Source organism: Microtus pennsylvanicus, chromosome 8 (assembly GCF_037038515.1).
Source record: "Microtus pennsylvanicus isolate mMicPen1 chromosome 8, mMicPen1.hap1, whole genome shotgun sequence".
Lineage (NCBI taxonomy): Eukaryota > Metazoa > Chordata > Mammalia > Rodentia > Cricetidae > Microtus > Microtus pennsylvanicus.
This window is the reverse complement of record NC_134586.1, coordinates 12,216,550-12,234,470: the sequence shown is the minus strand read 5'-3', so window position 1 is coordinate 12,234,470 and position 17,921 is coordinate 12,216,550. Positions and strand designations below refer to the sequence as shown.

At 41.7% G+C, this 17,921-nt stretch overlaps 1 protein-coding gene across 1 annotated transcript in view; it reads left to right on the top strand.

The window, feature by feature from the left end:
• The window catches only part of Dera (deoxyribose-phosphate aldolase), an 87,950-nt gene that overhangs the window by 58,493 nt on the left and 11,536 nt on the right, over positions 1-17,921 (top strand). The gene's annotated exons all lie outside the window — the stretch shown is intronic.

Here is a 17,921-nt window from a genome sequence, read left to right as displayed (position 1 = left end):
TGGTGTCACACTGAAGTAGCAGGAAGCTGGTGGGAGAGTGTCCAGTGTCATCACACTGCTTTGATAGTAGCATCCTAGGGAATAATTAAAATATGCCTGTTTATTTTTTAATAAAAACGGAAAGTGTGGAAGTTACCTTAGCTTGTGCAGCGATCCCTGCCATTACATCCCTCACGTGCCGAGGCTTTTCCTCAGCCTGGACATCTGGTGACTGGAAAACAGTCTGCATTCTTATTCTGCAGTATTCAATATTATAATGCCTTTTCAAGCCATAAAATAAAAATCTTTAAAACTGCTTTCAGGTATTTCCAGTACAGTTGGCATTTCCTAAATTGAAAGGTTATTAAGTATATTTTTCTGCTGAAGTTATTTTTGAAGTTCATTTCTCATTTCGTGTTCTTGCCAACACCACACATCCTGATGTGGTTATTGCTTATGCTATTCCTGCCTTGATTTTAAACTCCAGACTCCCAGGATGTGATCGAGTTTCTTCCTATAATCAAATATGCTTTACAATTAATCTTTGTTTGGCCCTTCAAGGCTAGAGTGAAAAAGTATGATGATTGTTCATTGTTTTTTGTTTTATTATTATTATTATTAATTTGTTTATTTAATTTAAGACAAATGGCTCAGAGAAAAAGAATGGCCCATATAGAAGCCAGAAAAGAATTTGTGCTTACCGACACAGAATGAGACAAAAATATGTGTCATAGCCTATAGTTTGATCCTCTTGAAGGTGCTAGCACCCTGTTTTAGGGGCTCAAGGCATGCAGGACCCCAGCAGTTCCCAGCAATTTCTGAAGGAACTGTGCATATGTGTAACCCAATGAGAATAGAGTTGCTCTGGGGGAGGGTGGGAAAAGGGAGAGTGAGAAAGGGGGTGGGTGAGAAAGGGGGAGGGTGAGAAAGGTTGGTGGCCTCACAAGGAGGAACTGGCTGAGGAGGGCAGGGCAGTGTGGAGAGGATCTTAAAGATGACATCTCCTGTTTCCTGTTCTCCAGAGCCAGAAATGGCTGCATACTGCCGGAGAGGTGTGATTTAACCTGGACTGGCCTTGACCTCCCCTTGGTCTCTCAGATGCCGGGATTATAAAGCTCAGAATGTCTCTGCCCCAGCTTAGTAGGTGACAGTGTTTCGATGAGATGCAGAGAGGGATTCCGCTGACATTCCTGTGTCTTGAGGAAACTCCTTTTTGCTGAAAGCTTATGGGTGCTTGGAGGCCTGAGCATTGGATTCTGTAGGAGTAAAGCTGGGATTCTGGGCTTGCCTGCCATTTGTTGTTGTCCGCAACCTGGAGAAATACATATTGATTTCAGCCAACCATGCATTTATGAACTTTGGAACACAATCCATTTTTCGGTTGGAGAATTGCATTATTAAACTGTTCAACTTAATAATTAAAGATAGAAAAATGCAGTTGGTTCATCTGTGCTGTCAGCCAGCGTTTAATGTGTGCTGATAACATGGATGTGAATCTAACACCAAATATTCAGAGATACAAATAGAGAGAAGATAAAACAGCTCGCGTGATTCCCCCAGAGACCTCACATACGATGAAGGGTACCGCTGCAGAAAACCAAACTAAATCAAACAAAACCACAAAACTCTTTACCGCTCGCTCCGTGACATCCTAGTTCCCACCGAATCCCATCTCCTCCCTTTCTTTATAAACCCGGAAGTCTCTTCCTTCCTGGATCCATTATTAGAAGATTACAGGTAAACACTCTGCTTCTCAATTTTTGTTAATACATTTAAAAGGGAACCTAGAAGCTAATGAAGGTAGGTAAGAGAGACTTAGCTGCTGTGCTAAGAAAGTGAAGGAATGTCAGCCCTCCTTGGGGTTTATCGGCATTCATTTCGACTTTGGCAACCATGCCTGTTTTCCTTCAAAACAAGAGGATGTCTGGAAATACATTGTTCTTATAATGACAACAAAGAAGGGGTCTTCCTTCAAAAAAGTCCTGCTTCAGAAATTCAGAATTAGAGAGAATCCTACTGTGAATGGAGAGTGAGCTGCCTCTGGAGTTTGTGGAATCGAGATTTGAACCATTGGTTCAGAAAGATAATTTGTTCATGTGTCTCAGTGCAGGGGCGAGGGGACTTTTGATAGTGTAATGACATGCACGAAGCTGTTTTAAGAATTAGAGTCTGGGGATAGTTCGTTAAAGAAGAAACAGGAGAGCTGAAAATTTGGTTTCCTGCTCTGTGGAGCTCAAATTAAATTTGGCTAAAGACAGATTCAAAGTTGAAAATACCAAGTTTTCTTTCCTTCCGTTCAGACTATTTGAGAATGCATTTATGCCAACCGCTTGTGCTTGGGGTGGCCTGGGGTTGTTCCCAGGAAAGCACAGGCAGAACAGGAGAGAGTCTCCCGAGGATTAGCGCTGCACGGTCAAGGGAAGAAGGGAAGCTTGTGTGTTTGGGGCCCTTCCAGCTGAAATCTGATTACAGCATTATGTTTGGTTAAGCAGTGTTCCGGCTCCAACCTTTCCAACAAAGGTTGTCAAGGGTAAGAACTTTGGGAGGGATACTGAGTACCATATGCCCCTGCCAGCCAGGCCCAGGATACACTCACTTCTGTGAAAGTGTGGTTTATGGGACTCGTGTGAGGGCTCAGTGGGTAAAGGTGCTTGATGCCAAGGCTGACGACCCGAGTTCAATCCCCAGAACCCACAGGTTGGAAGGAAGCAACCAATTCTTGCAAGTTGTCCTCTGATCTCCATTCGCGCAATAAACAAACAAACAAGTAAATGTAATGAGACTTTGAAGAGCGAACATGCTTTGTAGAAATATAAATCCGTGGCCTTTTCTTTAAGCCCATCGTTCCAACTTACTTTAGACTGACAAAGTTTCTATCATCCTCATTATTAATACCAGACCCACGAGTAGAGTAAAAAGTCTAGATTCTGTCAGGCCCTATAGACAGAAAATTGTGCTCCGTGGGAGGATAAACGTTTAAGCAGACACGATTACAATGAGCTCATAACTCTTAAGAGTGTAATGTAGATATAAGTGGGGCAATTTGAGAAAATCTCCCCTGTAGTAACTTTGAATGTTGTTCCCTATTCCCGTGACTGGTGTCTGGAATCTGTGTGTCAGAGCCTCACAGTTGAAGCCAGTAGGTGTTAAAGCTGATGGGGGAAGTGGCCTACTCGGCTAGTGTACAGCAGTAGCTCTGCGAAACTCGAAAATATTTTGCTAGTAAGTTTTAAAAAAATCCAAGCTGGGCTAGGATGGTGGCTCAACTTGTCATGCTAGTATTTGGGAGACTGATGCAGGAGGATTGTCATGAGTTTGAGGCCAGTCTGAGCTGCAGTAATTAGCTCCAGGCCAACCACTCTTACCTGGTGAGACCGGTCTCATAAAGCAAACATCTGTTAAGTGGAGACCCTAGGTTCTGACTCTTCATTCTTCTCCCTGTCCCTTCTCCACCCGTGAGGGTAGGTTGTAACATTCATCTAACTAGAGGAAGAGGAAGAGAGTATTTCCCTTTGGCCTGAGCACAGTCGACACTTGAGATAGTCTGGTAGCATCGGGGAAGAGGGGCAGAGATTTCCCCAGGTTTGTTCAGCTCTGTGGACTGAAACTGTGCTGAGGGTCAGATCAGAGTGAGAAATGTCCGGGTGGTTGTGTGTGGAGCCGCGCCAGCCTTCTTCAGGAGCTCCTGCTGGCCCTGGTGGGACGGGAACTCATCATGATACCCTGCTCGTGCCTCCTGACCTCTGCTTTCCAGCTCTTCACTATGTGGTCCTGCATCCCCTGCTCCTCTCCTCCCAGAACAGCCTCCAGCCAGGGCCAGAGGCCTGTTGATCATCACTGAGTGCACAGTTCAGGATGTAGCACAGTTTACACCGGCCAATAGGGCATGAAATGTCCCCAAAGCTGGGGATAGTCACCTTCTACTGACATCTAAGATTTGTAGAAATTCCTTCTTGGCTACTTTAGCCTTAAAATATGACCTCTCTTTGGGGTGCTTGCAGACTTTTCTAGGATGATAATCCTAGTAGCGTTCTAGTATGTCGCAGGACTTGTTGAGGGGTGCCAATCTGTTGAGGGAGGCTGCTCATTCATTCCTGGCCGCCCTGACTCGAAATAATCAAACAGAAACCATATTATTTAAATCACTGCTTGGCCAATCACTTAAATGTGGAGCATGGGTAGGAGATGCCTGGCTCTGGAGTAACTTTCAGGAAGCTCCTGCATGTTCGATCCTTCCTGTTACATTGTCACAGCTGGCTGGGGTTTGTGATCCTGCAGTGAGAGGCAGATAAGAACAGGTAAAATTCATGTCTTAGAGTTTGGAGATCCCAGGTGTGTGTGTGTGTGTGTGTGTGTGTGTGTGTGTGTGTGTATGCGTGTGTGTGTTTGCACATCTGTGAGGGTGTGTATGTGTGTGTGTGCACGCAAATATCTATGAGGGTGTGCATCTGTGTGAAGGGCAGAAATAGATCTCGAGCATCTTCCTCAGTCATTTTCCACTATGTTTTTTTGAAGCAGAGCCTCTCATTCTTTTTACCTGTATCTCCTCAGTTCAGCTAGGCTGACTGTCCAGCAGGCCTCAGGGATCCATCTGCCTGCCTCTGCCTGCTCAGCACTGAATCGTAGGTGCAGGCCTCCACACGGGCTACTTTAGTGTGGGTGCTCGGGGTGGAACTAGCATTGTCATACTTGCACATGAGCACGCCACTCTGTGCCGCCTTCCCACCCACACAGCTGAGGGTTTTACAGTGCAAAGGTCACCACTGAACCACTCCATCTGTCATCTTATGGTGCTCTCTAGATCTTCATGTTCATAGAAGTTTATAGTCATTAGTTTCTAGACAGTAGATGTATAAAGAAAGTCTCTGGACCAGAGCAGCACAGAAAACCTTCTCAAGGCCATTTGTGACCAGAGGAAAATCAGTGGGTTTCCAGATGTGGGGAAGTCTGCTTGTCTGTCACCCCAAGTGCCTGTTTCCTCTACAGGTTATTGCTGAAAATCTTGCTCCCCATCTTGATAAGAAACTTAGCAGTTGAGTAGTTTTCTCTTCAATTGATTTTATATTTTTAAGTTATCCATGTATGCTGTTTGGGTCTTGACATAGAATAAAACCACAGAGATACATGGGACATATAGTTCTGAGTACAGAGGCTCTGGCACATGCCTTAGAGGAAGAAATAGTGGCTGTACTCAACAGCAGTGCTACAGGTAGTGTTTGTTCAAAATACTAAATATATATCAAAAAGTCCAAGTAGGGACTTAATCCTCTGGAGCTGGAGTTACAGGTTGTGAGCCTGGGTGGTGGAAACTGATCCTGGGTCCTCTGCAAGGGCAGTATGTACTCTTACCCACTAAGCTATCTCTCCAGCCCCATCTTCAGGAAGTTTTGAACGATTTTGAATGGACTGGGCAAATGTTACAAGTTTCTGGTGATCTTTTCTGATTGTACCCATCCCATGAGAAGAGATTTTCAGGGCCCTTCTTCTCCTCTTTTCTGGGAGGACCACAGTCTGGTGGTAGCTGAGTGCAAAGGAAGACAGATGAAAGAGAAAGTGTGACTAGTTGGGAAATAGAGCCACCATTTTGACTTGAAAATAAGTTGGGATCAGCATTGTCTTTGGAAATGGCTGGTGAATGGGACCCAAGCAGATGGCCACTGGGGAGCTCTCTACAGTACAGGCTCTGTACCGAGAGCCCTTACAGGGCTCCCCCGTCTCTAGATCTGGGAGGCCTACGAGTTCTGTAGGTGCCTCAGAATCATCACCTGGAGATAAAGTTCCCCACAGCAAAATTAACACTGTGTCCTCTGTGAAAGGCAGGCCACTGTGCAGAGTAACTCTCCAGACTCATCATCAGTTGTTGGGGAAAAAAAGATTTATGATGACATTGAGGTATGATAATCTCAAATACGTACCGCATTGTTTTTAAAGGCTTTGTGTTTAAAATTCATAGCACTTCCTAATCCTGATAAAGTAGCCTAATTTTCTAGCTTGCTTTGTTCAGTAAAATGTATTTCTAAATCCATTTTAAGCAGCTATTTCTTCAATTTGAGTAATTTTCTCTCGAGTTAATAGATTCCACACAAGCATACCTGACTTTTAATGTTAATATATACTATACATTCCAAACTTGCTCATGACAATAGAAAGCGCAATCAAAATGAGATTCAGTTGTTTAAAGCATACCCTACCTGTTATTTTGTTAAAATGCACCTTCATTTACTCTTCTTTGCCAAAGTATAGTGATAACCCAGCTATTTTTCACCTTGCATGGAGGTTCCTTTTTCCTCTTCCCTTGCCACTGATATGAGGGGGGAAGAAAGGATGTACTAGAGATGTATGGTCTTGTCATTTTAAGTTGTCTTTAAAATCACCTTATCACTGGGGACATCATCTACCCAAGTCAGGCCTTACAGCTGGGTAGGTCAGCCCGAGGGGGCTGGCCAGGGACAAAGCACTTTGATTTGGATATATTCGGTATTTATAATTTGGTGTATATAGATCAGTGTTTTTATTCTGTGATGGTTTAAAACATTTTATTGTTTTTAAAGAATTATTTTTTTATTGTTAATCATGTGTCTGTGTGGGGTATGTGCACACATGTGTAGGTACCCTCAAAGCCAGAAGTGGGCACTGGCTCCTCTGGAATCGGCTCTAGCAGGCAAACTGTGAGTGATAGACATGGGTGCTGAGGACAAAACTCAGGTCCTCCGGATGAGCAGTTGATCTCTCCAGCCCCCAACACTTTAATGTTTTAGCCAAGCTCATACCTGTATAGTAAAGCTGTGGGTATTCGGGCTTTTTTTTATGATCATGGGGCACTGCTCTGCCATGCCATGAGCTCTCTGAAAACAGACAAACAGTGGTAACATGGTGGGCACAGAGAAAGATTCTTTCCAACCTGTGTGGTTAGTCCAAGGGAAGGCATAATTTATGCTGCTTGAGTCAGGACCCCTGCTAATGGAGTGGGGTCCTATAAAGAAACATCTTGTGGGGCTTGAGGCATGACTCAGTGGGATAAGCCTTGCCTGTTGTACCCAAATTTCGTCTGAGAACCCATGATGGAAGGAGAGAAAGGAGGGAAGCAACTTTTAGAGTTATCCACCATCCTCCACTCTTGCTCTGGCAAATGCACCCCTGCAAACACACCACACCTATCCACTCCCCCCCCCCAATAGTTTTTAAGAAAGAAGAGGTCCTGGAGAGATGGCTCAGCAGTTAAGAGCATGCCCTGTACTTGCAGAGGACCTGAGTTTAATTCCTAGCACCCATGTTGGATAGCTTAAAACCGCCTGTAGCTCTAGCTCCAGGGGAATTTGATCCCTCTGACCTCTATGGGCATCTGCAGTCATGTGTATGAATCCTCCACACACCATAATATGAAATATAAACAAATTAAAAACATTTCTTAGTCTTGACTGTTTCTAGTAGTTTCCATGTCTCTATGATTGGAAGCAGAACCCAATAGATAGTGTCAAGAGGTCTTAGAGAGGCAGGGAGGACAGTTAGATACCATCAGGGGGTCTTGGTCAGAGAGTACAGTTAGATACTATCAATGGGACTTATTCTCCTATATCTAAACCTTTTCAACTTCCGACTCCTTTTTACCTGGGAAAAATATTACATAGCTCTGAATATCTAGGTCTATAAAATAGATAAATAAAATCAAACATTTACTAATTTTATTTAAAAAAATCAAAATTTTTCTTTAAGACAACTTGTAGTATACATGTTTTATAACTGTTTAATACAAAAATCACATTTGTATATTAACTATTTAAATGTGCTTTTCTCATTTTAAAGAATCAGTTCTTGGGTGAATTAGTTGATGCTGCAAGACACAGAGTATTCTAATGTTTCTTCAGACTTGACCCATGTTTGGATCTTATAACATAAAATTGTAGAAGACTGTTTAGGACCATTTCAGAAATCGTTGAAAATTCTGTCCTAAATTGTTGTAAGGAAGCCACTTGTTGGGTCCCGACTGCTCAGCCCCAATATAATCACACAGAAGCGATATTATTTAAATCATTGCTTGGCCCATTAGCTCTCACTTCTTATTGGCTAACTCTTACATCTTAATTTAATCCATCTCCATTAATCTGTGCATCACCATGAGATTGTGGCCTACCAGCTGTCTTCTGTGGCAGCTCTATGGCTTCACTCTGACTCCACTTTCTTCCTCCCAGCATTCAGTTTAGTTTTCCCTGCCTAGCTAAGTTCTGCCCTACTGTAGGTCCAAAGCAGTTTTTTTTATTCATTAATGGTAATCACAGCATACATCCCACATCACCTCCCCTTTTCTGTTTAAATAAAAAGGAAGGTTTTAACTTTAACGTAGTAAAATTGCATATAACAAAACAGGTATCAAGCCAGAATTATAGTTACAATATTTATATCTGCTGAATCTTTTATTATAACTAAGGAAAACTATAACTATATATTCTACAACTCCATCAAAGACTCCAGAAGGATGTACTATTACCTAAGTAATCAGAAAGTGCATTGTAAGCAACTTCCAAAACTCTAGAATTGACAGAGACATCTTGCTGACTGGACAGTCACCCAAAGTTCTTCTGTACCATTGGGGCATCCATCTTCAGCCTACAGGCCCATAGTATCCAGCTGACTTTTTCATGAAGCAGGAAATTTCAAAGACAGTTCCACCTATATTGACACTGCCGGTCACTTTCTTCTGTGTCCTACAGAATGTCTGACAGACTGTTTCATGCAGCAGGAACCCTGAAGGATGGTTTCACCTTCAGCAGTCATTTTCCTGTGGGTTTTGCATATTTAGTTCACATAGCATAACATCAAGCAGTCCAGGGAAGAGCAGTTTCTTGCCCAAATGGCTAACAAACTCCATGAGGAGCCCCTTCAATGCCCTTCTTCCTTTTGAAGTAATTGGTGCTGCCAGGAGCAGATGTGTCTCACTTTCATTAAAAGTCCTAACTTCTTAAAACACTTAAATGCCATATTCTGTAGGCCTTTGAAAGGTTTGAAGAATACCTGCCTAATTGAAATATATCTCTACATAGCTAGAAAACCTAACTAACATGAATAGAAGCTTGATTATTATAGATGATTATCTATTAACCTATATTTCTTAATTATATATTAAATTTTTAAATGAGATGCATAATCACAATACCGTAATCAAGAGCAAAAATATGTATATACAAATATAATAAAATTGACTTTAAATTTGTATCAATAAACCAAGATCCATACCAATGCAAATCTCTATAGCATATCCCCCTTTAAATGTAAACACACATTTATAAACAATATTTGAGAATATGGACGTAGTTCTCTCCATACTGCTTCCTGCTTTTTGTTGAGCAAAGTAATTTTTGGGGGTGTTCACAGTGACCTTTCAGGGGATTTTAGTGCTTCATTCCACATTAGCCTGGAATGAACCCATAGGTTCTCATCCTCTGTGGAAACAAAAGTAGAACCTTTTTTCCAAAGCAACATATTCTTATTCTCATATTTTGAAGACAAAATACCTTTAAAGTATATATATTGGTTACTTAGCTCCTTCACAGACCCAAAATAAAACACAATAATATACATAATTCAGATTCTCTGCATATTCTTCATCTTTACGTGGCTTATTTGTTTTAAGTCTACTACTTTTTAATATTTATTTTTATTATTTTTACTCCTTTAGTCTATGACCATTTGTACTCTGTCTCTTTAAAGACTTTGTTTCATTTTTTAATAAACCATTTACTTCTTTTTATAACTCTGTATACTCTTTTTCTTCTCACCCCCAAGCCTATGTATATTTTTAAAACATGTTATCTTATTTAGAGGTCTTTTATGTTTGAATCTGTCTTATTGTGCATCTGAAACTTTGTCCAGAAGCACTTCTTAAAATGCTAAGTGCTTCTTATGAACTTAAGTGGCACTATTGCTAGGGGAAATACGGCACTACCTGCTTGCCCCGCCCAGTCCAGCATGGCACAGCTGTTTGCTTCCTTGGAGAGCCATGCTCACAGTCCCATTTTTAGGCACACAGCCAGTCTATGTTGTCCTTAAGCAACTTGTAGCACTCTGTTCACAAACCTTATTTAAATGCTCCATAGCCAGACCTCTCAAAAGAGCCATAGCCATTTGTGCTGGCAAACCAGGAAACTACTGTTCAAAACAGTGCAGCTTTTTTTTTCTACTACTGCTGAATCAGGAAAGCCTCACTTAAAGGAGCTGCAGCCGCCAACAAGAAAAGCCTATTCGGGGGTGGAGTTGTGGCTAAACTTTTTTTTTAGTGTCTAGAATTTCTTTCCAAGTTTTCTTAGGCTTTACGTGGATTTAGTCAACCACATTGGAACCAATTTGTTGTAAGATAAGCTGCTTGTTTTTTTCCTGGATGCTCAGAAAACTCAGACCCAAAATAATCACACATAAACTGTACTAATTATATCACTGTGTGGCCCATTAGCTCTAGCTTCTTACTGGCTAACTCTTACATCTTAATTTAACCCATTTCCATTAATCTGTGCATCTTCAGAAGGTTGTGGCCTACCAGCAAAGTTTCGGTGTGTCTTTCTCCAGCAGCAGCTCCATGGCCTCTCTCTGACTCCACTGCTTGCTCCCAGCATTCAGTTTAGTTTTCCCTGCCTAACTAAGTTCTGCCCTGCTATAGGTCCAAAGCAGTTTCTTTTGTCATTAATGGTAATCACAGAATACAGATGTGAATTCCACATCACTAAATTCAGTTTTTAAATTAAATTAAATTCACTTAATTTTTTAAAAAATGAACCCCAAGTCATCAACTAAAACAACTTTTAAAATAAAATATTCTAGCACAATGTAATGTAAAGATATGTTAGGTTGACAAATATATGCTAGGAATGAGGACAGAAAAATATATAAATTCTTGGTTTTTTGTTATTATCTAAGAGTGGAAAATTGGATGTTTGTAGTAAAAACACTGTAGCTGATAACATCAGTCATCTCCAGTCTGAGCTGAGGTCTTCCTGGCAGTGTTTGTGGGTGTTCTGTAGCACAACAGCATGCACAGGGTGAAGTGCATGTATTGTGTGTTCAGACCTGAGGCTTCAGTGCAGTAACATGATACAGCATGGCTGCATGCTGCCAGAAATACTGGTGTTGCATTACACATTGTATTGCAACTAACTTTTGCTTATAGAACATTCAGAAATCTCCTATCACCGCAAATTTTTATTGACTCCCATGCTCTCTTACATTTGATCTCTTTTCCCAATTCCATATGTGTGTGTGCATGTTTTTGTAACATGTGGTGGGTAGGCATGCATAGGTGAGCACTTGCATGTGAAGGCCATCACTCTTCCATCTTATGCATTGAGGCAGGGTCTCTCAGTCAAATCCAGAGCCCCAGTGAATGGCTAATGTAGCTAGCTAGTCTGCTCTGGAGATCCGAGACTGCCTTTGGTGCTAGGATAACAGGTAGACTGAGCATCCCAACCACATGACAGGATGCTGGGGATCCAAACTCCAACTGTGCAGCAAGCACTGTAACCACCGTCCTTCTCTCCACAACTCTGAACAATTTTAAACAATGTTTATAGAATATTGGCCTGAGAGAGCAGCACAGTTGTAGCCTTTAGAGAGAGTCCATGCTTAGGCAGCCCAGTGAGGCCCGAGAGAGGTACTGTTTAATGGACACAGCAATTGCAATAGTTTGTTTTTTATAACACCCACTAATCAAATGAGAAGAACGGTGAACTAGATACTGTTAGGGTTTCTACTGCTGTGGAGACACCATGGCCGCAACAATTCTTCTAAAGGAGAACATTTAACTGGGGCGGCTCACAGTTTCAGAGGTTTAGTCCATCATCATCATGGCAGGGAACATGGCAGCGTGCAGGCAGACACGGTGCTGGAGAAGGAGCTGAGAGTGCTGTCTCTTGATAATGCAGGCAGCAGAAGGAGACTGTGTCACACTGACCACACTTGAGTTTGGTCACACACTCTGGTCACACCACAGTGACACACGTCTTCCAATAAGGCCACACCTAATAGTGCCCCTCACTGTGGGCCAAGCATTCCAACACGTGAATCTATGGAGGCCATTCTCGTTCAAGCCACCACAGTCATTATGAGACTTTATTTTCCAGTATTGTTACAGTTCTGAAATGTATTTAAACCACCAAAATGCAAACCATGGGAAGACTCTGAACTAATTCACCATCTTATTTTAGTATGTGATCAGTTTCAATGCTATTGAGACTTTTTTTTAGTATATTTTTGGTACTCAATTGTCACATCTCAGTGTGGATGAACTCATTTTAAGTGCTCAGTAGCCCTAGATGGTGAGTGGTCCCATTGTCTGAGACAAAGGCGGTCCTCACAGGGAAGGGCCAGGAAGTGGCAGCCGTGAGCTGGCCTTGAGAAGGTCTTTGACCACAGTTCTGTCTTCCTTTGTCTTCTCATTTCTCCCCATGAACTCACCTTTTCCTCCATTTTTAAATTTGTATTTTAAAAACTTTAAATAGTCCACATAGGGGGAATGTCCAGACACAGGGAGACCTGCTGCGTTTTGAGGGGTCTGTTTTTGTCACAGACTTTCTCCTTCCACAGCAGCCTTATTCAGAAGGGGACAAAGACAGTGAGACCCTAGAATGGCAGCGTTTGTCTGGAACTCTGACATTTGCATTTGGAAACTCGTTATAGATCTTTAACATACTTTCTGGACAACTAACAATACCAGAGACTGTGTGCAGCAAAGGCAAAGTCTGAGAGACAGCTGGTGTTTGCCATCGCAAGTAAAAGCTTTACTTTTTTAGAATTTGTAAAACAACAACACAAGTCAGTGCTGTTTGTGTGATTACGCAGACGACATCCATTCTTAGGAGTTACTTGTTTTGGTTACTTACTCATTTCCAGTGTTGTTACAGTCCTGAAATTTATTTTGAACAAAGCAACATTTTAAATTAAAAGACACTTCCAGCTTATAAAGCTATTATTTAAAGCCCCCACCCCCACCCCCTTAAGTGAGGCCAAATATTAAGATTTTAAGTTAGCCAAAATGGCTATGACATCAGAGAAGGCCTCCTCTGAATGTTCCTGCCTGACTCCTGAATGCTGGGCTGTAGGTGTGTGCCAGCATTTCTGGCTTTATGTGGTGCTGGGGACCAAACCATGCTAGGCAGTCACCCTACCAATTGAGCCACACGCCCAGCCAGACTGTTCTTGATATTAATATTCTTTGAATGGTTAGTGTTGCTGTCCAGATAACCTTCTACAACATTCCTGCCTGTTATCAAGGATGATGCAGTCAGGGTCTTCACCCCACTGCCCATCTTGAATCATACTCCCTTGCTTTATTCTAAGTGGCCACACCTTTATTTTTATTTAGTGTAGACCAACTGCAAGGAGTGTGGGTACTATGGGCATACCCTTGGTGTATTAGAGGCATTTTTAAAACTGTGACATAGTGGTTGCTTTCCGATTGCCATTCTATTTGAATATTCCTTACTACTTACTGTGTTGCCTCATTCCTGTGATGGACTAGGCACAGTGAGAAGCATTACCACTGCTGTGTATTCAGGGAGAAAGAATGAACTAGAGAGAAAAGATTCTCCTCCTTCTACCCTTTCTCCTGATGTGGGAGTGTCATATATCAATCTGCTGATTTCATTGGTTAATTAATAAAGAAACTGCTTGGCCTGATAGGTTAGAACATAGGTGGGTGGAGTAAACAGAACAGAATGCTGGAAAGAAGGGAAGTTAGGGAATCGTCATGCCTCTCCTCTCTGGCTCAGACACCATGCCTCTCCTCTCCAGGCCAGATGTGATGAAGCTGCAGCCCAAGATGGACGTACACTAGAATCTTCCCGAAATGGGTTAATCAAGGTATGAGAGTTAGCCAGTAAGAGGATAGAGCTAATGGGCCAAGCAGTGTTTAAAAGGATACAATTTGTGTGTTGTTATTTTGGGTGTAAAGCTAACCATGTGGGAGCCAGGCAGAACGAAAAACAGGCCTGCCCACAGCTCCTTCTACATTCTCCCCCCCTTTTCCTCCCCTTTCTCCACCCTCCTCGTTGTCCTCCCCTTCCTCCTCCTCCCTGTCCTCTCCTTGCTCCCCCTCCTCCTCCTCCTCTATCTCCTTTGCTTTCTATCGCTGTCCCTTTGTCTCCGTGTCTTTCTCTGTTTCTCTCTCTTTTAAAGCATCCCCTTTTCTCTCATAAGAGGATATATGAATCATTTACCCACATCTTTGTGGAGCAGCTGTTCTTAGATGAAGATGAGCATCCCCTCGCTGCTTCCAGCTTCCTTCTTTAGACGTTCTTCTACCATGAAACTGGATCTTCATATCTCCCCCGAAATTATTTTTAAGCTCCTATGGAACAAAAGAGTCTAATAGGTTTTAATCTGGTGCCTCATATTTTTATACATTCTGTTTATTTTTAAAAAGTATCTCATTGCAGATTGTAAGCGTGCATTAGTGTTAGAATCACCATACAAAACTTTCCCACTACCTCTAATGGGTAATTTCTCAGAGAGTAATAGAAAACGCGGGGCTAATGAACAATGTGCTTGGGAGCTCTTATTCTAGGGTCCGTGCGACTTCCACTCAGGGACAAGCTTTCTCCGACAGCAGCCGAGTTTAAATTCTATTTTTCATTAGTAAAGCATACAATGTTAATAACAGCTTCCATTGTGTTGTCCTTTTGTGCATTGGAACACATTTTCCACAGTCACCAAGGCTTTCAGATCTTACTAGAAACTGCCTGTATCATAAATAAGATTTGTTCAGGAAATAAAAATATATGTTTTTCCATTGTTAGTTATACTTTAAAATATAATCACATCTGAAGCTTATTATGCAGCAATAGCCCTAAGATATTATTTTTGTAAATGTACTACTTTGGTCTTAATACTAGTTTTTAATCTCTTCTTGTTTCTATGAAGTCTGAATGAGATTTTGAAAATTGAATAATAATTTGATCCGTTAATCTTTTGAAGCTAGTAATTTTATTTTCCTCTCTTTGCAGTCTCTGAGGCTCGCAAATGAATAGGGCTTCATTACTGCAGTCTGCATTTAATAACCATTATCCATTATCTTGTAATTAAGACTCCCTGTAACGAATCATGAGGACAATGCAAAAATACATAGTACATTTCTTTAATGAACTGGAAAATGTTCGTCTTGTTCTATTTAGTAATGAGTTGCTGAGTAGTCATTAAACCCACTGGAGAATAGAGTTAGATGGATTTTGAAGACTGTCTTGAGTTTGTGGTTAATCTATTAGAATTAAAATTTCATCTTCTATTTTTATCAACAGCTGATTAGAAGTCATTCTGTTTGACCAAATTGATTAGAAGACCATATACAAGGGCAGCTGTTGTTTAATGAAAGTTTTTAATGAAACTGTACCATGGAGACTTGTAATTACAGGCCACAGAGAAGCTTTGAGTAGCCTTAGACCACAAAAAAAGAATTGTGCTAAAGGTGCCAAATTAGGAAAATAAGAGCTACAGTTTTATGTAAAGCAGCACATTTATTATTAATTTTAATTCCAACTACTCACAGTTAGTGCTGGTCTGTTTATTGTGGTCCTTCTGACTTTCTCAGGCCTTTTCTCACCTAATTTAGTCATTAGCTCATTCCATCAAATGTGTGGACTGGTTGTACGGCTTGCTTCTGCTGATGATGAGCTATTTTCTCATTAAGGTTTTATCCCCTAAGCTGAGCACACCAAGGTAGGATTGGCTATGGCCGGGTTTACATGTGTTAAGGTAGGGTTGGCTGTGGCCTGGTTCATTTGTGTGAAGGTAGGCTTGGCTGTGGCTATGTTCACATGGTGTTAAAGGTGGGATTGGCTGTGGCCAATGAGTTCACATATGTTAAGGTAGGGTTGGCTGTGGCCTGGTTCATTTGTGTGAAGGTAGGGTTGGCTGTGGCCGGGTTCATTTGTGTGAAGGTAGGGTTGGCTGTGGCCTGGTTCATGTGTGTGAAGGTAGGCTTGGCTGTGGCTATGTTCACATGGTGTTAAAGGTGGGGTTGGCTGTGGCCTGGTTCATTTGCGTGAAGGTAGGGTTGGCTGTGGCCAGATTCACATGTGTTGAGGTAGGGTTCACTATGGCCAATGAGTTCACATGTGTTAAGGTAGGGTTGACTATGTCCGGGTACACACGTGTTAAGGTAGGGTTGACTGTGGTTGCGTTCACACTCATTAAGGTAGGGTTGATTGTGACCATGTTCACACCTGTTAAGGTAGGGTTGGCTGTGACCAGGTTCACACACCCTCTGAGGTAGGGTTAGCTGTGGCTGGGTTCATAAGTGCTCTGAAGAGAGGTGACAGTTCTCTGTGCTTTTGGTGATTCTGAAAGCAGCATATATTTCTGAGGTAATTTTTGTTTTAGTAAAGGGCAGGGAAAGTAATATTAAAATGAGAAATAAGATAAACGTGTGGCTCCCTAGTCCCACCCAGAGAGTCCAGTGGTAAAGCACAGATGTAATACATTTTCTAAACTATTCTGTGATATCAAATCTTATTTTTTTAAATTTAATGAAAGTCAGTATCTTAAATGCCTGAACTATATGATTCTCAGTTGTTCTTCCTGACACACAAAACAGACTGCAAACGTAGCATCTACAAACTGGAATCATGTGGTCAGACCTCATGGGGCCCCAAGGACAGAAGCCAGATGTTTGTGGGTCCAAAACTCTCCATAGTTTTTAATGTAAGAAATGTTAACAGTAGCTTTGATGGAACCGGGGCATCCCATATGCTAGGTAAGGACTCCAGCCCTGAGTCATCCCCAGACCAATAGCAGCATCCCCTAAAGTAGATGTTTATATAATCACTGTGTCCCCTAACGACTTACTTAAGTAGAGGGTATGCCTTATCCTTTGTGCGTTTGATGTTTTTGTTTGATACCAGGTTCTCCCTGTGTACCTTCTCATCTTTCGATTTTATCTATCTTTTGGGGTCTGTAACAAATTGCACCTATGCATTCCCCGACATTCATGTAGTTAAGTGGGTCAATTTGAACTCTGCAGTTCTTTCTTGTCATCATCATATTTATTGGGAATACATCCACAATATTTCTTTACATATACCTTAGGTATTGATGTGGGATGCCCCTCTATATGCTGAATATATTTTATTACCATTGGTTAATAAAGAAGCTGATTTGCCCGTTGGCCAGGCAGAATAGAGCCAGGCAGGAAATCCAACCAAATTGAAGGGAAAAATTAGGTGGAGTCAGAGAGATACCAGCCAACTGCTATAAAAGCAAGATGTGAGGTAACAAGCTATAAGCCTTGTGGTAAAATATAGAATAATAGAAATAGGTTAATTTAAGTTGTAAGAGCCAGTTAATAATAAGCCTGAGTTAATAAGCCAAACAGTTTGTAATTAATATTGAGCCTCAGGGTGGTTATTCAGGAACGGCGGGTGGGAGAGAAACTTCCAGTTACAATGTATATTCTGATTTCAGTTAATATCTGATTTCTAGGAAGAACTTGGCTTGATGCTTAATACTTTGAGGTCTTACTTTGCCATTTGAGCATGACAATAGGTTGGTGGACGCTTCCCAGACAAAGAGAAAGAGTGGTTAGGAAAGACGAATTTCTCATTATAATACTTGTATAATTCCAGTACCAGAGAGAGGAGAGAATAGAGAAAGAGAGAAACTGTACAAAGGGAGTACAATGGCCACTCATGTCCCAATCCAGGGCAAGCTATGGATCTAAGGAAGTCAGGAATGCCAAGGAAGACCGAAAAGACAATTGTTCCTAGTTGTAGCATATGCAAATAGGAGAAAGGCAAAGACAAACAGGACATCCTGAAAAAAATAAAGCCAGAAAAAGAAAACACATTACCGCCCTAGGACAAACAAGGGAAACGACGCAGTCAACCGCCCCTGAGAAAGCAGGTCAGCAGCGAGAGGAGAGACTCTAGCGTGAGCTTGTCCTTCTCCACAACCAAAGCTGATGGAGGCAG